This window comes from Hyposmocoma kahamanoa, unplaced genomic scaffold, assembly GCF_003589595.1.
Source record: "Hyposmocoma kahamanoa isolate Upper Pololo Valley unplaced genomic scaffold, ASM358959v1 78, whole genome shotgun sequence".
In the NCBI taxonomy this organism is placed as follows: Eukaryota; Metazoa; Arthropoda; class Insecta; order Lepidoptera; family Cosmopterigidae; genus Hyposmocoma; species Hyposmocoma kahamanoa.
This window is the reverse complement of record NW_020653945.1, coordinates 16,250,826-16,273,808: the sequence shown is the minus strand read 5'-3', so window position 1 is coordinate 16,273,808 and position 22,983 is coordinate 16,250,826. Positions and strand designations below refer to the sequence as shown.

General features: G+C 33.5%; 1 protein-coding gene across 1 annotated transcript in view; it reads left to right on the top strand.

Moving 5' to 3' along the window:
• Positions 1-396: 396 nt before the first annotated feature.
• Positions 397-22,983, top strand: part of LOC113232845 (aquaporin AQPAe.a) — a 72,015-nt gene continuing 49,428 nt past the window's right edge. The window contains exon 1 of the mRNA XM_026467695.1: positions 397-471. The gene's annotated coding sequence lies outside the window, so the exon portion shown is untranslated. The remainder of the gene's footprint in view (positions 472-22,983) is intronic.

Genomic DNA, 22,983 nt, shown 5'->3' with positions numbered 1-22,983 from the left:
TTGATGGAATATGGCTGAATCATTGGTCTAGGTCTTAACGTATTGATCCCAAAACTATGCTATTATAAAAGCAAAATTCGAACGTAGACGCTACAGGATTATTTTTCCTATTCAACTCTAGATGTCGTTAGTATTGACTTGCTATTAGTTAATAATTCTACTCGCCTACAGATGTCGCTGTATAATAATTATTGCTTATGCCAAAAGATGGTGCTACACGTGTATATAATTTCCCGCCCTTTCTTCCATCTCTCTCGAGGCGGCTCGTTCAAACATCCGATACCAACAATCAAAAACTCGCGACAGTCGTATGCAGCGGGCGAGCAACTTATCGAATAAAAATACATAAACTTAATCCGAATTTACGTTCAGTAAAAAAAACGAACAATATTTAAAGTGTAGTGTGAATTATTTTTGTGCTTAGAGGAGTCCTTTTTTATTCCTGCTTCACACTTTTTCAAATTTAGAAAGGTGAGTGTTTAATATTTTGTTGTAATTTAGTCATAATTTAGTAGACATATTTTTCTAAAAAGTTTTAAAGTAAATCACTCAGTTGCATAAATGCAAACTTTATTCGTTTCCATAGTCAATTGTAACCTTTATTTTATTCGGACAAATGTTTAAAGATGTTTCTGCGTAAACTTATTCATTAAATATCGACGTTGGAAAGGTAAAACGTGTAACGTGAATTTGAAAACATTGCAGGAGAGCGATTTAAAGAAATCAACTTTTTTTAATATCATCTTTTTAAATTTCAATAGTTTTTTTTTTACTTTTTCCTGCCTCTGTCTATTCTTAATAATTTCGAGTTTTCTATTGTATTTTAACGGCACACTTTTTAGTTCTAGTTGAACGGTAGCAAGTGTGGAAGATAAAACAACATAGAATCGATCATTCCTCGATAAGATAGTAACCGCTATGTTAACTAAACTGTGTCAACTAAGCGCTTTGTTTTCGTAATAGACCAGAAAAATAAGGCTTAACCCTGCTTAACCTTGCGAAGCGTCTAAAATAGCTCAAGCAGGCAATTGTTTTTTTCTTGTGATTTATTGACTTAACTAGAATGTTTGAAGTCATGTTAAACATTTTTTTAATTTTAAAAATATTGCCTTGAACCTAGAAATACCCGACCGCGACGAATAAAATTTAATTTTTCTCAATTTTCCATGAATATTTATGAATCAGAAATAGTAGTAATGGAAATAAGTATATTCTGCTACAGCAAGGCAAAAAATGTATTTTTTTAAATACTTGGCGTTGCGAAAAATATATTATTCACTATTAGCATATTCAAGCCTATTTTTTTATATATAAGTAAGTATGATTTTCATAACCTTTTATTTCGGTTTTTAGTAAAATGCATTAAAAAGTATTTCAGTTTTATAAACACTCCTAGTTACTAAAAACTTCTAGTTACGGAACATCAAAAATATAAATAAATATTCTGAATCGTGAAAACCTAAGAAAAATAAGAAGAACCTGGCACCTCTGCGTGGCAGTCCGGCATGGTACCCTTTCAGCCACGGAGGCAGTTATATAGGAAATGATTCTTTTTCGAATCTACATCACTTTTTAACTGCCTCTGTGGCCGAACGGTTACCATGCCGGACTGCCACGCAGAGGTCCCAGGTTCGATTCCCGGGCCGGGAGAAATGTTTGTATGGCTTACATTTATTTCTCTCGTGAGTTTGGGTGTAATTTGTGGTTGTCTATGTGTGTGTCCATGGCACCCGCGACACAGGGTTTCCCTAGTGCGGGGCTATGTTGAGTGTGTGCGTTATTTATCACGTATATTTGTTTTTTTTTTTTCAAACAAACCAATATTTCGGGCCCTTTGCAATTGTTATGATCACGGCTGACTGTAAAAAAAAAAATATTTAAAAAAAAATTCTAACATGCAGGCTTATGCCTTGCAATAAAAAAATATGGGAACACTCATTGACTTACAATTATAAGTCAATGGGAACACTTACTTACTTACAAAAAACTCCTAAAACACAACGATATCTATTTTAGAACATCCATTATTTATCGTCCCAAAAACACATGTGGCATAGAGCCGTGAAAATCAGATAATTGATGATAACAATTAGGTATGTCAACGTTACTTGTTAGATTGTTCGCCTTTAACGTTAGTTGTCAATGTGTTGCAAATTAGTTGCGTCCAAATAAGTGCTAAATGATTTAACACGATATTTCGAACGAGCCGGAAATCTGTCAATAACGTCGTTGTAAAGGAATTTTGTAAAACTGAAACGAAAAACCCCTTTAAAGAACAATCCTTAATTTTTTCTGCCAGTTTAGATTGCATCAAACTTAGAAAGAATTTGTAAAGTTGTTGTTTTGGATTAGAAACATTTTTTGGCAGATTGTGTGCAATAATGTTATCTGATGGTAATAACCATAGATTTGATAACGATATAGTAAAGTGTTAATACAATATTAATTGTTTCTGGTTAAATAAATCCACTTTCTATAGACAAACTATAAACTTTTTTATTGTTTTCCTGTTACCTTTTCAGTGTAATACTCGATGTTATCTTTGATAGTTGCTAGCTGGTAGCTGAATGGATATTGATTTTTTTTGAGACAATTATTATTGATTCCATAATTCATAAATATTTCTATGAGAAAATGGCGAGTTTTGTAGTAAGAACAGTTTTTACACGAATAAATTTTTACTTTAAGTAAATTACGTACGTATTACACTGCTGGGCACAGGACCTCCTCTCGAGCGAGGTTAAATTTCGCACATTAATTGCGAGAATCTCCAAGAGATATTCTTATTTTCATACATTTTTGTAGCTCTGCCAACGCGACAGATGAACACAATACGTTATCATGTATCTTGTTATTGTTTTAAAGTTATTTATTATTTTATTTTTCTCTGAAAGTATCATTATTGAAAACTTAAAGGCAAAATAACCATTGTTATAAGATTCATCTCTTTAGTGTCAACGTAGGAATAACTAAAAGTTTTTTGTTTTTTTTACCACATTTGACATCGGGTTCAATGAGAGACGATGGCGATCACAATAAAGGAATCTTCGAATCGAAGAATTAGGTTGAAAGCTGCTATGGTCAGGCGTGTCGTTTTGGGCCATGCCCGATTTGTTCGTCCCGTCACTTGTATAATATAAAAAAAAATATAGAGAAATTCTACTTTCTCCTGAATTTATCACGTCAGTCACTTACTTCACTCTTTATTGGTATTTTTATAACATAGTTTATGTGATAATAAGATTAATTATTATCGAGTTCTTAGGTTTTCGCGATTGTTACACATAGTAAATGAAACTATTTTTCCGGACTTAAATCAGTCAACAATGACCATGGGACCTCTAAAATGACCGAAACGTTGTTTTGTTTGGAAAAACAAAAATACGCGATTTAACTCCGGAAAAATAGTTTAATTTCCTAGATTAATTATTAATTAATGATCACTCACTAGCAAACTTGAGACCAAACCACGAACTTACCGGATTAATCAAACTCGCGTTAACAGTTTTGTTTGCTCCGTTACATTTGAGTTGTTTACGAGGAGTATGCCCTTTTACACACCACACACCACAATAACAATAAAAAAAATCTCTCCACATTTGATGGCACAATTACAATAAAAGTCAAAAGACCATCTCCCCATCAATCATCGTCATATGCGTAGGTTTCGAGCTATGACACATTTAATGTTATTATTACGCCCAGATGTGTAGATATGAATGTAATTACATACGTAATTTTTACATCGGTTCAGGCATCTATACCATTTATAGCGCTATAAAATGACTTAATATGATGATCATGTGGGTATGATAGGTACCTCTGCAATAGTAAACTGCTTTTCTATGTCGAAATGCAGTTCATAAGACGTTGTAAAACCACAGTCAAATATACTCCATAATGTAATCGTATGCTGAATTTTAATATATTACCATTAAGGGTTTGCAACATGATTTCTGAATAATACTACAATTGCAATAGTAATCGAAATTTATCTTCGCTGATTATCTATCTAACTTAAAAAACCTTTTCTTGAACTATTAAGTGATCACACTTTTCCGCTTTAATATTCAGTATCATTATGCGAACATGCAAGTACATAATAAAATTTACATTACATGTGCGCTGTAAGGGCGTATCTAGGACTTAGAAATAAAAACAAGCAATTTATTAGACAAAACCAAAACAACTAAATTAAATAACAAAAGTATTAAATTGTTTTAAATAGTAAAATATCTTAAGAACGTAATGCAGTATTAATAAAATAATGAATCTTAAATACTAATTATTATAATTGTAGATATAAAATAGAATAATAAAAAAAATTTGAGATCAGATTTCTTTGTCTTTCGTAAAATCTTTTAGGTATTGCGTAGTGTAAGATTTATTTTATAAAATATGTAAAAATTTAAATTTGTTTGTTAATTAGTAACTCAAAATTTAATTTTTAAAGAGCATGTAATAAGGGACAACACTAGGCTAAGAAAAGAAAATCACTTCTCTGATGATCATCGAATGTTTAATTTTTCCTTAGAATAGTAACACTTTTGTATGAGGAGGTTCTTTAATTTGTTATAAACACTTTTTCGTCTTTCTGAAGTATTATATTCTTTGATATCATGTTATATATATTGCTACTTGTTAACTCAATAGACTTACAACGCAGCAAAACAGCAAGAAGTATTATAGTTCAATTAGCTTCCTCACATGTCTCTTAAAACACAGATTTACGACGAAGAGTAACTGTCATCTCGTGTAATACTTCATTGCGTTAGGTTATTAAGATAACTGCGTCTATGCTAGTGTTATAGCACTAAGTCATGACCGTATCTCCGTAGCAATTTTATTATTTAATTATTAGGGTACCTATATTACTTTACTCGAATCACCGTCATCATCATCATCCTGAGAGCCATTTCTTGTCTCCACTATATATATTATAATTTTATTATAATTTTAACTCCTATTTAAGTATAAAAAAGTTATCGACTAATTTCTATCGCAAAATCTTTCAACCTCTATTCTAAAAAGTTGTCATTTTGCAGATGTGGTCTTACCACGGGTGCGATTAATTTCTATTAAAAGGTAGGACAAAGTCAAAGTTAAAATCTAATAATCTTTATTTCATAGGTAAGCAAGTTACACTTGAAATCGTCATAATGATTAAACTGATTAAAATTGTCATACTCATTCGTAAGGCAGATTCCCCTGAGAATAATGAGCATGAAACTCTAGGAGTTGCTCTTTGTAAATATACATTTCAATACATTTATCTTTACAATATTTAATTACCTATTTCTGCCGCCAAGCAGTAATGTCTGTGTTCCGGTTTTAAAGGGTAAGGGTGCTGGTGAAATTACTGGCACTGGGACTTGTCAACTTACGTTTCAGAGTGACTAGCGCAGTGGCAGTACCCCTCAGATCTTTGCGATTTAAAGCTCTGGGTGGCACTGCAACTGTTATCAGGCGCACAACTTGTTCGTCCTTGATATTACTTGATATTATAAAATAGAAAATATTTAAACATCTTAGATCGTGACTACCTGCAAGAGCTGAACGGGTCCATCCAAGTACGCAGAAGCTGTATTGTATATACCTTTAGTATAATTCTTTGTTTTACTAGTTTTAAACCTCGTAAATGGCAAATATTGCATAGAATAGATTAAAATAGAATAGAATAGAATCATTTATTTCATTTTATCAATTTCACAATATTACAATTCGAAGTATAATGTCAAGGGATAACATGATCGTCATTAATGTAAACTGTAATAATATAAAATAAAATAATTAAAAGAAAAGTACGAACTACAAAAATACAAATAAAAATTAAATATTTTCAAAATGTCCAAAATTAAAATATAATTACAATTTCTTTAAAAGAAATTCCTCTACACTGTAGAATTCATTATCCAATAAAAGGTCTTTCAATCGGGAACAAAACACTTCGCATTTGTAACACTTTTTTAAATCAGATTCCGATATATCAATGTACCTACATACTAAATCTATGATCAATGCCTACATATCAATCGGAATCTGATTTAAAGAAGCGTATACATTGTTATAATTATTAATACAAAGATCGAACACTCAGAAAAAAATCCTTCGATCGGACCGGATTCGAACCGACGTTCTAGCTTACCGTGCCAGACGCTGTACCAACTCGGGAAATTACTCCACTAGTTTGTTATAATTATTAATTATAACAAACTAGTGGAGGAATTTCACGAAAAATAATTGAATATCAATTCAATAAAAAATTAAAAAGCGTATACATTGCTCCTTAAATGAATTTGAGTTTAATGAAGACGATTGTCTTTATTCCTTGTTACATCTGTCACTATGGTACGAGTAACAGGTGAACCCTTTTCTTCATAATCAAATCATAATTTTCAAAGTATTTTCCGATTTTTAAGTACGTACTTACAACTATAGCGGAAATGACAAAAGTTAGTAATTAGTCAAGCATGGCGTGTCCAATCGGTTCATTCAAACATCACGACAGCCTCCGATTGGCTGTGGAAGATTCACGGAGCCGTCGTAAGCGCTGTTTTTAGAATGTACTAATAGCGTTATTTAGTCATATAGTAAAATTATGATTGTTATTAGATAATGCATTTTTTCTTAGAACTCGAGGTAAATTGACTTTTGTATAGGTATATATTTTTAAAAAACCAGAAGATTTGTTATATAATAAACTCTATGAAATCGACCCATCCGAAGAAAAGAGTCTGATGTGATTATTCAGCGAAAATATGATAAATACATAATCTCGTTATTTAAAATAAGGCTATCTTCATATCTTTCATAATGTCAGGTCTTTTCATAATGTTTATATCTTATTTCGTTTCGGACATATAAAATCGAATACCGGTCGATCTGATATCCATAGCGAAGAACAACGAAAGAAATGTACAATGTTCTGAGAATAAGCACATAGGCCTTTGTTCTACGGATGAGTCGAAATACATACTTGGTATTAAAATAGTAAAAGTAATTTTGTATTATCGCATTTGTAATCAAAATATGCATAGAGAACAAGAAAAGCAAAGACTTTTCGTTGCAATTTTTGAAAATCGCACCTCTCATGGAAGAATGGCGTAAATGTAGTTACGTCAAAAGTGTTTATTGCTCCATTAGATACAGAAAAATATAAAAATAATCTGTATCTAATCTCCAATTGGAGAGGATGTGGGTTATATTTTTCTGTATCTGATGGTGCAGTAAACTCCAATGTTACAAATGCCTTGAGCTAAAATGTATTCAAAGTCGAATTTTGGTTTATGTATCGTTCTAACATATTATATTTACATATAATATTGGTAAAATAGTTACTACCTATTCGTAATAAATATTTTGAGTCGTCAACTCATCCGGTGCTCCAATTATGATATTTTTGACATACCTAACTGAAAGGAAAAACTTATATATTTGCATAACCTAGTTTTTCTAATTGTCACCAAACAAGATATAACGGAGCACGCTACGAACTAACGAGTGACAAGTTGATGTGTTCCATCTGGAAGCTAATATTTATCATTGCTCCGTTTTACGATCGTGATTGGCCTTAGCTGGGACGCAAGATGATATGCGGTTTACTATTTTGTTTGTACTAATACAATTTGGATCTTATGTCAACGTATTTAGTATCAATGATATTTATCGTTTCGATACTAACACAACTTAGACACAATACCTTGATTGTCCCGTCGATATGTTTTTGAAGGTGTATTCATAGTCTGCATTCGGTACTGTAGTGTTCAGTTAGGATACTATACGTTTCGAGCACGATAAAATCCCTATAAGAAAACTTCTCAAACTGGACATTGCTGTCGTGAAGTCGGCCATTGTCACAGTCGGTGTTCTCAGCCTAATTGCCTTGGGCAGTTCGGTGTCCTCAGCTTAATTACCGTAGCTATTGTTTTTTCTCGATTAATATATACCCAATGACATTGAAATATAAACAACTTTAAGCTTAACTATCAATATGTGTAAATGAGATTAGAATAGACAAAGCAGTTTTCGAGTTATTAAGAAACAACTATTTTATGGAAACAGTAATTAGATCTAATTACTGTAGCCATGGATACGATAATTAGAAATTTCAAACAAAAACAAAAATTATAAAGAATAAGTAACACATATAAAAAAACCATTTTGATTTTAATTTTCTTCACTTTTTGTAATGAATTACACCGATATAATTATAATGTAAATTATTACACTGTTCTTGTAACAGCTGTGATTATTCATAAGAAAGAATTGGTGTCATTTTTAGGCTGAGACACCGAATGTGAGAATGGCATATATAATTGCAATAGAGTTTGATTACACTCGTACACTACATGTACTTACCTGAAGATCTGCTGATCAAGGACAGAGATGTATCAAAGCCCATCGCAACGCCCCATAAAAATATATAGTGATATTTTTAACACAGAAATTAGCTGTGACTTTGTAATATCGACCCTTTATTATGTCAGACACATGTAGAACCAGCAAGGGACACTAGATGAGATATTCTTTAAGTTTCTTATCCTACTCCTTTTGACAATCTAAAAATCGCTTATTAGCTACTACACTACTGTTGCGCTTTCGACTACTATCACCCTCTTCCAATTTCAACTTAATTAAAACACTTAATTTTGTATAAGCATATTATGACGTTATTTGTCACAACTGGGGTAATAGAGTTCTCAGGTTAGATACTAAAACTATATTTTATATGCAATTAATAAAAACAGTAATACTAACTATAAGGCCATAATGACGTCATTGTATGTTAATATAAAATTACATGTGTGTAAGTTTCTGTATATTGATTTAGATTGATTGAAAGATTTTAAGTGAAGTCGACGTAATTTGAATTTAAATCTATTTATTTATTTATTTATTTGTTTAAATCTGTGGAATAGACATCATATCAGAGTATATTGAAGAAAAGGAATCAAAGAGACATCTTACTCGTAACAAAGACGGTCGTGCTGTAATAGCACCGATAGTTAAATGTTGCTAAATATAATCCTAACGTACCGACCAACAAAAACATTTTTATTCTTTCTACTAAACTAAAAACATCACAAGATTCTATTTAATTCAAAAGGTTTTTGAAAGTTTCTAACCCAAAGGAACAGTTTAAAACAACCTATTCTTAATTTCTTTCCTTCTACTTTGTTGTGCCTAAAGAGGGCCATAATGTTATCCTTTTACTATGTAACACCTTGCATATTGGAGAAATAATATTTAATTGAAAATTGTCTTGTTGAGAAAACCATTTTATAGTGTTGACGGATTTGTTAATAGACTTGTATCGAAACAAATTTATGTGACATTGTACATTAAATTTATCTGACATTGTACTTTTTTCACGATGTTCTAATTATGTACTGTCAAGAGGACATCAAGCAACACATTTTGAATCGTTCTTAATGTAACAAATTAGCAGCATAGAGTTGAATTTAAATTTACTGTATTTATCTCTTATTTATATGAGTTAGGTTAGAGTAAGTTTGCACTTAGTGACGCATTCTTTATTGACACAATCCAATTGTTATGGAGATAAATAAATAGACAAAGTATAATAAATACATTAACAAACAAATTGCGATTGCGGCCAGCCTAAAAAAAGAGCAAGAATCTTCTTGCGCTTCTTTCAACATAAATGTGCCATTATTAATTAAAATATTTCTTTTTCTGTTCTTGTCTTATTGCGGTTAGAGATTCACCGACAATATGTTTTTGACATTTGTCTTTGAAAAAAATTAATTGGAAACGAGATTAGGAAGAGCAAGAGAAATATTGAGAGAAAAAGAGGAATCAGTCAAGGAAAGTCAAACAAAAAACAACAATTTGTATAAAATATAGGAAAACTACTTCTTCAGTAGTAGGTATATAACTTTAATATTAAGGTAAATTAAAAAAAAACTATATGTATAATGTTAAAAGATTGTCTTACGCATGTTACCGAAATTAAAATGCTTTTTAAAGTAGTATTTTCACAGTTACCAACTCACGCGATTTATTTATATATTTATTTAATCTTTTTGCACAATACATTAATGTACAAATGGCGGACTTAATGCCATAAGGCATTCTCTGCCAGTCAACCATTGAGCCCAACAGAAAAAAACAAAAGGTTGGTGCTACACTTAAAACAGAAAAAAAAACAAATAAATATAAGCCAAAATTTTATGGTTAATTTATACAGTATAAAATAAACATAATACAGCATAAATATACTCAATATAAGTATATAATAAACAATACATCTATATAACAAATATACCTAATATATATATACGTATATATAATATATAGTAAACATAATATTAATTAATAATATATAAGTACCCACAGCAACATTATGCGAGTCTTGATCTAGAAGATTATCAAAAAATAATTGCGCAACATGCGCTTGAAAGATAACTTAGTTTAAGCTTGTCTTATATTTAGCGGGAGCGCGTTCCAAAGACGGATTGCATGAAGGGCAAAAGAATTAGATACAAAATCAGTACGGTGGAAAGAATAGAGAGCTTGAAGCTACGGCACGAACGAATTTCGCAACCCGGCCGAGCGGTTTCAAATTGAAATGAGCATCTAAGGTAATCTGGCGCAGCCAGATCGAACGAAATGGAGGAAAGGGTGGTTAAAATTCTTAAGGATCTGCGTTCACGGATGGGAAGCCTAGTAGAAGAGGACTAGTTGACGTCGAAAAGTAGAGATGTGGTCATATTTTCGCAGACCAAAGATGAACCTACTGCAATTCAAAGAAAACAATAAAGTTCAAAGAAAGTAATAAACAACCGTATGCTTTTGTATCAAAAGGCATTTTTATACGTGTAAAAATAGAAAAGCCGAGTTATTTATGCTAATCAACGCGGTTACCTTCGGAAGGCAGTCGGTTCCGCCCTACCCGCAAAATATACGCTTGGAAATACGGTCCGGACATCCGGCGATGTTTACTAAGCACTACCATTACTAATTTAAAGAATGGCCTTGAACTTGGCTCGTTTTTTCACGTATGAAAATAATACCGTTCTGTTTTATTAAGCCACCAAGGTCAAGCCTTGGCGGCTTAGAGTGAATATATTTAGCTCTACGCAAAAGGAGAGCGGGGTAGCTCTGTGAGACGACTGTTTTTCAATTGAACGGTTCGAAACCATGTGTGAAATCTGTATGTCGAACAAAGTCCTCAGCCCTTGAAAAAAGCCAGCGCAAAGGACTGCTGTCCAAACCCTCACTTTAGAAGAATTCGTAGCCACGCAGTAGGACAAGTGACTATAAAAAGATAGGAAGAAGGGATGATGTTGTTGTTTATTAACATCGAAAAGCGTATACGCGCTGCCATTCAAACAAAAATCAATATACTTGCGTCATATGCATATTCGACCACCTATGTTTCGATTCAAGCATCATTATTTACTTGCGTAAATAAAATTATTTTATAAATAGAAAAAGTGCCACCACCTTACCACATACAAGTAGAAACAAGTAAGATTTATGTACGTTCTTTTATGGATTATGAAAAAAAAAAAGTATTTTTAAGTTTCTTATAATCAGTACAATACACAGTAAAGTACATTAAAAAAGGTGAACTTGACGACCAATAGGTACTTTGCTAAGCCTTATTCTAATGCGAAGCAATTTTTTTGCCACCTAAATATTTATTGAAGAAATTCGTATTTATTTATTTATTTTTAGAGTTAGATCGAGTTCGAGAGAGTTGCAAAAGAGCGTAATTGGGGCAACCTACCGGGCTAGATATCGCTGGAAGGATGGAGTCGCCAAAGACCTGGTGAAGCTAAATGAGCTCTTATGGTCCTAGTCGGCACAAGAATGAAAGAAATGGCGTACTTTGTTGTCGGAGTTCATCGGAGCGTGCTGGTCATAACTAACCCTAATATAGGTACGGTAGTGGCTGTGGTATGGGGTAAATGCCCCACGGTAGAAGCATGAAAGTAAGGAGAATACTGTAAAATTGAGACCACTGCACTGTATACGTGATGCAAATCTGAGAAGTAGAGCCGGGACCAGCATGCTAGTACTAGCGATTATAAGAATATTGTGGTATGAAAGATGATCTAGTGAATAGAACAGAAAAGGTATTAACTTGGATGGTCCGGCGGTATGGCAAGTACGACTGTCCTTAGAAAAAGTCAGATCGAAAGTATTAAAAATAAACAGATCAAGAAGCGGATCTCGGGAGCGTAGCAGGTGGATGTCTTTAGTAGAGACAATGGACCTCCGTTAGGCAGTGACCTACCTCAATGGAAAACTGGCGTGATGTATATGTATGTTATTTATTTCCTCCAAATTCACAGCCAAAATGAATTCTAATTAATTTTAATGTTTATTTTATTTTCCTATATGCAATAATATGCTGAATGAAAGTGAAAAGATACTCTAAAGGAATGAAAAGATTGTATCAAACAAATATTACTACGCGTTACCACGTTTAGACCACAGAAACTGGTTCGTATCCAGTCGGTTCGAAGGCATTTTTATTTATGTTTGTTCTATCTTTGTATCAATAATTATAAATATTACTATATTTTTAGCTTCTTACTTATATTTTTTTGTTATCCATACATACATAAAAACACAAGTACGACATGAAAAAGCACTTTTAATTACGTTTAGTAACATTTTTTTTTAAACAATGTAACGATTTTTAAACACGCGATGAAAGAGAATCGAAAGGATTTTTGTTCGAAATCAAAATTTCAGATTGCACCCATTAGCAACGTTCCTGTTCATAACTGTAAAAAAAGAAAGATTTGCTGCAATAATGGGTACTTGACATACGGGTGAATCATTGCAGTGAAGTTGCAAGCTATTTTTCTGTGAGCAGGAAGATTTTGCCTTGGTGACATCTTAGTTTGACTTCCCTACTTGAGATCGAATGCCGTTTGATCACACGTTAATTGCTCGAAAATGTTTACTTGAGTATCCATGCGACCTGTAAATCGTGGGCTCTAAGATTTGCCGCATCGATGCATCAAAATCCCTAAATAACATTTGCTCTAACGATCAACAGCCAAAAAAGCGAATTTTTCGAAAGACCTTTGGATTTAATTTAGTTAAACGCAATAACTATTTTTTTCTTGGAAACTCCTGTGAATTTGTGAATAAAAACTGCTGTCAGTAACAATTTATTACCAGTTTTTTGCGATTTCGTCGAAGGACCCATGTACAGTAAAATTTGACTACACATTATTCACGAATCATGTTCTTTAGGGATTTTGATGCATTCGATTGGCTAACCTTAGAGCTTACGAGTTATAGGTCGTATGGACAATCGAGTAAACGTTTTCAATCAATTAATGTTTTATCAAACGGCATTCGATCTCAAGTAGGGAACTCCCTTAGTTTGTACTCATCGGTAGTTAGAACGAGCCTCAAAATTTTATTTTACCCTTTAAGAGTACCAGTATTCAATCGATTTTATATCTAACCGACGAAGACAAAGATCTAAAACAATCTGAACCTAGCTTTCATGCATAATCAAAAGCTTGCAGTCCCTGCGACTTGAATGATTTATTCATGAACAAAGCGAGCAAGTAAGTAATAAGAAGTAGATGAGTAACTGAACCATTGATAATTCTTTACATTTATTCCAATTATGGGTGATTACATACTTCACTATCTTTAAAACAATGCCATTTTAATAAAGGATTTGGAGGAGATAGATTATATAGATATAGATAGATAGATGATATAGATATAGATAGATGGCCTGTTGTGGTACGTCTGAAAGGGGGTACCCCTTTCCAACAAAAAGAATCATCGAAATTGGTTTACAAATGTCGGAGTAATCGTGTAACACACACACTAAAAAATACGGTCAAATTTTTTTTAAGTTGGTTAAAAGGCATCTCCAACATAGTTGGGTTTTCTCACCGCTTTAGCAGTTTTTATCTACAGGCATTATGCTACAACTTCTTGTTTACAAATCAAAATCAAAATAAAAATAAAAATAGTGTTTATAACTTTAGTCTGTGTTTAAATATATTATATAGTGTATTCATAAACTTATAATAGCGCTGTATAATATCCGGTTTATTTATATCCTTGAAATTTTTGTACCACTTACAGAGTTTGTTGCAAAAAATCAGCAATGATTAAACTGTGAGTCATAGTCATAATCTGCTTCTACTTACGCTATTATGCTGTATACATGGAAATTAAGCATTGGTCACTTGTTATAATGTTTATAATCAATTATAAGAATTATAAATAACGATCAAGGCATTGGTAAACTAGGTAAAACCAGCATAGACCTATTCTTTTTTCAACTTTGGACTCTGGACTTCTCTACAAAGAATTGATGATTTTTCCAGAGGTATCTTTTTTAGAATCAATAACGCGCTCATTCATAGCCCAGCACTAGGGAAACCCAGTATCGCTGGTGTCATGGACGCACACATAGACAATCACAAATTACACTTAAACTTACGAGAGAAACAGATGTAGGCCATACAAATATTTATCCCGGCCCGGGAATCGATCCGGGGACCTCTGCGTGGTAGACCAGCATGCACCTCGAGGCAATTTCAAAAAGCCCTTGTAATTAAAAAGAAATAATTGTGTCTGTGCCTGTCTACTAAATGTCACTTGAGGTTGAATACAAAATAAGATTAGGTAATTTTAAAATAATACCAGACTTTCGGAAAGCGTTCGCCTGACTTTTGATTCGATTTTCATGATATGCAGTACGAGGATTGTACATGACATCGAAGCCTTTTTTATACAGAGGGTTCACAAGAAGTCGTCCAGGTTTTCTCACCACGTTTTACTATCGCCCATTTTATTTAGCAAAATTGTGTACTGTTTAGCAGAATGAAAAAGTAAATTGAAACATTGTACATATTATGAAAACTAGAGCAACCACAAGAATCTCGGGATCGCAACTTTACCTTATTCTAACACCACCATAATTCTATCTTTTCTACATTATTATAGCGTCTATTTAGACTCGTACAAGTTTTGTGTTTTCTCCGCAATTAACACATTATCATTGAATTTATTATCGTATTGTTGCTCTGTCTTTGGTGACACTTTAAAAAAATTTACACGCTCTGTCATCAAAAAAGATCCATGACGCAATCAAAACGTTTTTAGGGATTGAGTCAGCTTATCGTAAATATACTTTTAGTATTAACCATTCCATCTAACAAGCACGTTAATATTAATAAATAAGGTTGAAAATAAGTGTGACGTTTATATTGAGCCATACGGTAGGCGGGATTTGAGGTGGCCCGTGATGGATTGTCTGTTATTCATGTTGTATTACGTAATTTTGCACGTGGGCTTGGTAGCACGGGAAGGCTCAAAAGACATTGAATTTTTTTATATTTTTTTTGTCTTAGGCGATTAACACACTGCACCGCGCCCCGCGACGGAACGCGAAGCTTAATTTTTTTTAACGTTGTACTGAAGTACCTCAGTTTGTATGGAAAACACGCGCCGTCGAACACACTGACAACGCTTCTCCGCGCGGGAGTGCGGAGCGCGCGATTTTACCGTACACCCGCGCGGAGGGGCGCGTAGGGGCGCGGCGATCCGCAGAATATGGCACACTGCGCTGCGCACTACCGCGCAGATTTTTAATCAATTTGTGTCTATTCCAGTAATTGTCGTTCGGATGTTCCCTAACAAATAATCAAAGGATTCAGTTGACATTCGTGTGTAGTTGAAAAATTAATATTCATATTTTCTTAAATCTTTGTAAGGAAGTTGAATGTTATCTTCGGTGTCTTTTTATTTGAGTAAACAAAAACAATCAACAGTATAACTGCAGCGACCTGAATGAGTTCTGTATTATTAACCATTCTTGTCAAAGAAGGATCTCAGCTACATGAACAATCACTACGGCGATCAACTACGAAGCGCGAGTACTTTGAGTGGCGCGGGGCCGCTAGACCGCCGCTCCCGCGCAGATTAAACCGCGCGTAGACGCAGATCTGCGCCTCCGCTACCGCGCGCGTGATTCCGCGTCTCGCGCACCGTCGCGGTGCGCAGTGCAGTCTGTTAATCGCCTTAGCTGTTTATGCGCAAAGAAGAAGAATTTATTTCACACTTTGATTTCGATACTTTGATCGACAATTTAATAAAATGTTTTATATTTTATTTGGTTAATATTATTAAGATTCATCTTAATACTATCGATTGGTAAAACGTAACAATGATGTAAAATTAAGTTTTTTTTTTATAACTTCAAGTGACGGGACGAACAAGTCGTGCGCCTGATGGTAAGCTGACACGTCTGTCCATAACAGTTGCAACGCCGCTCAGCTCTTTAAATGGCAAAGATCAGACTGCCGCTGCACCCGTCACCCTGACACATAAGTTGACTAGTCTCATGTGCCTGTAATTTCACCTGCACCCTTACCCTTCAAAACCGGAACACAGTAACGCTGACATTACTGCTTGGCGGCAGAAATAGATATTGACCTTTTTATTGTATAACAAGTAACACTGGTAAATGCTTTATTTATAAACATGAAACTCAAGGCTGTTGCAATGTATTATATTATTTATAAATAAGTATTTAAGGCGAGAAAAAAACTATTTTGCTATATCAGATGGTTTAGGCATTCACTATTTAATAACGGTCTTATATAAATTATACGATATACCTAAGGACATTGTGTAAAGGTAGTGCTGTAGTTCGTTACACGATACACGGTATTTTGCCCGATCGTAAAAAATCCCAAAAATAGGCTAAAATAAAAGTCTAAAACGATTTATGAACGAATTTTTATATTGATCTTATCTGTTTTAATTGTGTAATTGTCATTTTATGCGCCCCTCTTAAGTACTCTGTATCCAGCTCTACGGTTGGCTGGTAGAGAATGCCTAACGGCATTAAGTCCGCCATCGTACTATTTTGTGTACCTACAATAAAGTTTAAATAAATAAATAAATAATGAAGAACCGGCTAAATTTTGTTTTTCAACTGGAAGCCCTATAGCTAATAAATTCACATTTATCCCAGAACTTAAACATTGCCCAGCCGGTTAACGGTACGCCGCGATGCGCGCTGCACCGTCATTCGCCATTAGGCGCTTGTCAACGACGCGTCTGCGTCAAATTTTCTCCGCCTATTCTTATGTTATTAATTATCTGCGTGCAAGTTGCGGAGCGCCAGAGGCGGTCCCCCACACCTCACCCCCTAAAATGTAGGCTCGCATTGAAATACCTCGCGTTAATCGATGTGCATTTTGCCTCTCTAATTTTCTTTTATATGATAAATACTATAGTATAATCTTAAACTACTACCACAGAACTAATCTGTATGATCACTTCTTACACGATTACTAAATAGTATATGTATATACTCGTATTATAATATTATTACATGTGGCTGACTAGAACTCTTCTATAAAATATTAACATTAATAAGCAATATATAAAGTAATATACTTATAATAAATGGATTCTACACTCTCTGTTCACACAGAGATCGGCAGCTTTCTTGCGGTTTGCTATAGAATTGTGATACCACAAATTAATTACTTATATTTAGAAATACTAACCTTACTCTACAAAATTACGTTTATTTGTTTTTAAACCACGATTCTATTAAAATCTGTGTCACGGTCAATTGTTTCACGAGAAAAAATGTTTAACAGCAATATTTCTGCTTAATTATTTTATGCATTATAATGATGCCGGGAAAGAAGTTTACTGAAAACGAATCTCTGATGTGTCAACATAAAATTAAATGTAAATAAGGAAGTCGTGCGTGTTTTATTTCACAAATTAAATTGTCATTTATTTACTAAGGTATGCTACCTTATTAGTAAAAACTAGTCAATACTGAGTCAACAAACGAATGTGGTTGTTTCAGATAATATATTTGTATGTCTGATTACATCGTCAAAATATTCAGATTACATAGCGCACCCTTGCAAAATATATACAGCAAATATAATTTATTTCAAGTAGCCATTATTTATTTAAGACTTTCATGTGATAAAATCACTTTTGACATGTGATCACGTGGTTTTAAACACATAACCTAAGCTAACCTAAAAAGAGACAATCTAGAACATTTTGTTTTCTAAATTTTGCTTTTTACGGTGTGGTTATGGTTCTTTTTCTTAGTTGGTCACTCTTGGCTGCGTGATGGTCGTCATGGATTATCCTCCTAGACATCGCTCTCGCATTTTTTCCATTTAAATCTATTTGTGGAATTTCGGGAACGTTCTGTAATAAGAACATTGCGCGACAGATTTTATGACATCATCGCATCTTGTTGGAGACCAATCACGTGACCGCTTGCCGTCTACTCGGCCTTGGATCGCCAAACGTTCCAAAGCATTATTTTTACGGGTAGGTAGGTTATGTTGGGCTAGGTTTAATATCTATTTAATAAAAACCAATCTAGTGTGCAATCGTTTAACTCACTGTTTTCATTACTAAAGCTAAAATATATATATAAATATGTTATAGATATATATATATATATATATATATATATATATATATATATATATACGCATGTGTGTGTGTATCTCTACATGTGTATATGTATCTACATGCAATACGGCAGCCTCAAATTAACAAATGTGTGATAAGAACGAGTGTTACCTTTTAGATACCCGCAGAAGGCAATTATTTGGTCAAGACTTTATGTAGTTTGCTCTTACTTCATACTTAAATAATGTCCTACATAATTGTCCTAAAAATATACTACTTTTAATGATAATAGAATTAAAATTAAGGACAATTTTACACATTCAATCTTTTAATCGACTATAAGTACCTACGCTTCGTATCATAATTATTACGATATCATGAATATCATCAAAAAACTAATTCATAATTAACTAAGTGGAACATCGAGAATTTCGCGATTGTTGCAAATTGGAAACAAATTTCGGGATTTAGTGAAAATAGTACAATTGTTTCTGGTCTAAACCCCTCATATTTCTTTTCTTTTTCAGCATGGTCTGTAGACCTTTGCCTTTCCGCAAGGAAAAAGGAAAAAAGACAAAGTTTTCGGGCTACTGAAATAACCTGAAATGTTAATTTAAAACAGAAAAAAACACACAAGTCATGCACGAGCCTGATTAAAAAAATAGTTTCATTTCCTCTCGACATAATAATACTAAACCATACAGAGGAAAGCAAATGATAAGGAATTCTTATGAAATGTAAGACAGAATCATTCTGAGAAGAGGGATATATCAGTCCTCTGCAATCGTCTGAGTAACCAGCCCAACAAAAATACAAAGTTCATTCCATTTCCAACTAACAACGTCCACTTGATGTATTCCCGCGTAGATACCCCGTACAAAGGCAATCAATCGCCATCCAGATCTAGATAGTTCCATACGAGCCTCCAAAGAGTCAAAATAAAAGTTAATATTCTTACAGACCCTCGGTCCTACTTAGAAAGCGTGTCGGATACGAACAAAAAGTTAATGGAAGTTCAAATCGTTCCATCCCTCTCATTATAATGTTAAAGAAAGAGACAGATGGAAAGTTTTTTGATCCATTTTTTACAATAAAATTACCACGTCATGGGGATCCACAGAGCGTAACCCCATCGTTTTTCCTCTCGGTTCTTGGGATGCAATTATCGTCGACTGGAGTACTAACGCGTCTCTATTATTACCGAGGACCAAAAAACTCGGATATAATTAAGGTTTGCCTACGGCGGCCGCCGGTCGGCGATGGCGTCTCCCCACATTCGATGTAATCTCTACATACCGGGAATTAATTCATTCTTTGAATAATTTATTTTAAAGTTACATTAACTTTTTTAATTTCAGTAATTGCATTTTTATAGTATTTGCTGGCACATATTGTTGCAGGAATTTATAAAACTAAAAGGAAAAATTGCAGGACAAAAATAAAGATCCTCCTTGACGCCGTTATCAAATAAGTCGAGATAAAATAAAAACAAGATACAAGATTGATTCGTCATACCATGTAAAAATAGTTTATTTGATTACAATTCCCAAAAATCGGTTGTGATATATAATGATAAGAACAATGTCGGAATATATGTACCCAACTTGTCGCAGCGTCTTATAGATAACTAATTTAGATTAATTGATAATGATAAAACGAATATATATTATCAAGCATATGCTGTAATACGCCTTATTAAGTATGATAAATTAATTTACGAGCGGTTTGATGGTCCCCGCTTTCTTGCACAAAATGCAAGAATTGAGAATTGTGCTCTACTTTCTGAAGTTCTAAAACTGTTTAGTATAATAATAACGTGAACTTGAGCGAAGTGACTAAACAAGCTGTATGACATTTTGCTAGGTTATCTGCGACTCGAATCTCCTCTAAAAATTCGTTCATAGTTGTCTTGCTACTCTATATTATTCTAGTAGGTAGGTACTGTTATAATATCATAAAAGATGGTACACCGGCTTCAACACTGACTTAACTCAAAAATGGCAAGTAAAAAAGTGCTGATTTAGTTTTCAAAAAGATACACTACGGTCAGTCGCCAAATTAGTTATTTCATTCAAAGCATAACATCTACAACAAACTCAAAATATTTTACTTGTGACACTGTTCAAGCGGATGCGCGAGATAAAAGAGTATGTAAACTACAGAACTAAGTAAGTAAACTAGAGAATTCAAACAAAGAAAATGTTTTATAAAATAGCATTTATTTAAACAAAATATGCACCCATGTAACAACACTCTTGAATGATAAGACGATCCATTATCGTCCGCATTTTTTTCACAATAGAACCAGTTATAAGAAAGCTACGGTGGGGTACTACGCGGCTAGATCATCAAACAGTTACCAAAAATTTTCTGTCACTTCTTGTTTGACCTTATTGCTAGGGTTCAACCTCTGTGTTGATCATTGGCGAATATTTTCGACCACAATTAGTAATATGAGGTCAAAAACTCCTTCGTCTTTTTTTTCATGGAGATTGTCTGAGCGCGCATTATACGTTGCGGATCAGACAATACGAGTGGTACCAGTTTTTCTAGTTTTTTCTTTACACAGATTTGGCGCAAATGGCAATTATTGTGGTTACAGTTACATCAAACCATGCTGCTAATATCTTTGTAGTTTATAATGGATCGGACTCAACAATAGCTCACAACTCATCATTATTTTAATTTTCCGCTTAGGTCGTCGACGAGATACATTTGCAGGGTCAAAGTTTCCGCTTCGGAATCGAAATCAAAACTAACTAAAGACGCACAGTGCGAATGCAAAATTAACCAAAACGAAAATGACGGGAGAGAAGTTTAAAGATTCTACGAACGATAACTTTTATATGCTTTATAAGAGTTATTTCACACATACACAATTTTTTTCATGTGGTTCTTATTATTTATATGACTCATGTGACAAAAGCAGTCTTGACGTATGACTATGATCACATGTGACGTTATGTTACGAAATAATGGAATAATGCAAAAATATTTAATTTAAAAACTTTAAGATTTTTATTAGAAAAAAAGTTATATTCTGAATTTCCTAAAAAAAATTCATCATTCTAATTACATTTCATTCTTCATCTTATTCATCTTCATCTTATTATTACAAAAATGCCACAATTCATACGAATTATAATAAGCAAATGAACCACCGCGGTTTGCAAGCAACCGGTTCGCAAGGCTGCAAATGGCGCGTGATCACTTCAGGTATCCTTTACATCTTGCTACTTACCATCCGTGCTTTACATTGCGGTTTTACTGTTATGTATATACATATGCGTGATATGCATACAGGGTGCAATAAAAGTTGCGACCATATAAAAACTAGTGTTAGTATTGTAGATATTGCTTATCAAGCTTTAAATCATCTGGCGTAACTGCAAGTCTATTCTACAGGTTTCAAATTCCAGTTTTTATTTGTCTTAGCTTTTTTATTCTCTTTTTTTTTTATTAGCAACATCCAATTTTGAATTAGCATACAATGATGTCCTGTAACGTCACCCTAATATTGTAAATACTATAATGATAAGAATTAATAGATTGTTAGTACTCAACGTGAAGACTTGATATCATCGCCGTGCAGTACTGATGATGACAAATAATAACATTAACTTAATTTTGAAAATAAAAATTATTTATGCCTAATAAAAATTTATTCGCCGTAAGAATCTTTAAAAATTATACACAATTTGTATAAGGAGTGTTAATTTTTTTTCTTTACAAACCAGCTGATATATTGTTGCACCTTTTTATTTCGCCCCTTATATAAATACAATAGTATCCGATGACAGTTTGCATAAAACAGAGCGTGACTTGATATCGAAATATTCACTACATTTGCCCTATACAACAACCAACGTCAGTTCACAGGCAATAGCGTATTACCCATAAAAACAGACTCTCCTTTTTTATTACGGAAAATCAAACCAAATACAAATAATAGGAACAGAACCAATACCGAAAAATTAATTTTCTAAATTATTCTACAGGGAATCGAACTTAACCAGCGGACAATCGAGATCAATTTACTAATATATTATAAAATAAAAAAAATAAAAAAAATTTATTGCAGACAACTTACAATCCATTTTTGTAATACAGTTACAAATTAATCTTATTCTATTGTTTTGTTAAAAATAAAATAAAATTATCGAATGAAATAAATGCCGGTTAAACATTATACGGTACTCGCTAAGATCACCGAGCTCTCAGAACGTGAAGTACGGTGAATCTTGCGAGCAGATCGAAGGCCTGTGGGCTTTTTCATGACAGTCGTTATGAAATACCCACTACAAAATACGCCCAAATACATTCCTATAGTTGGCGAATATGCCAGCAGCAGGAAAATGTAAAGTAAAAAGTATGACAGAACATGCAGGTTAAGGTAACTAGCATGTGTATACAAAAGGCATGCCAAGTGAGTATAATATAATTATACTTACTTGGCATAAATACTAAGAGCCTATACAGAGAAGAAGATACGGGCGTGTATGCGTATCTGTGTGTGTGTGTGTGTGTGTGTGTGTGTGTGTGTGTGTGTGTGTGTGT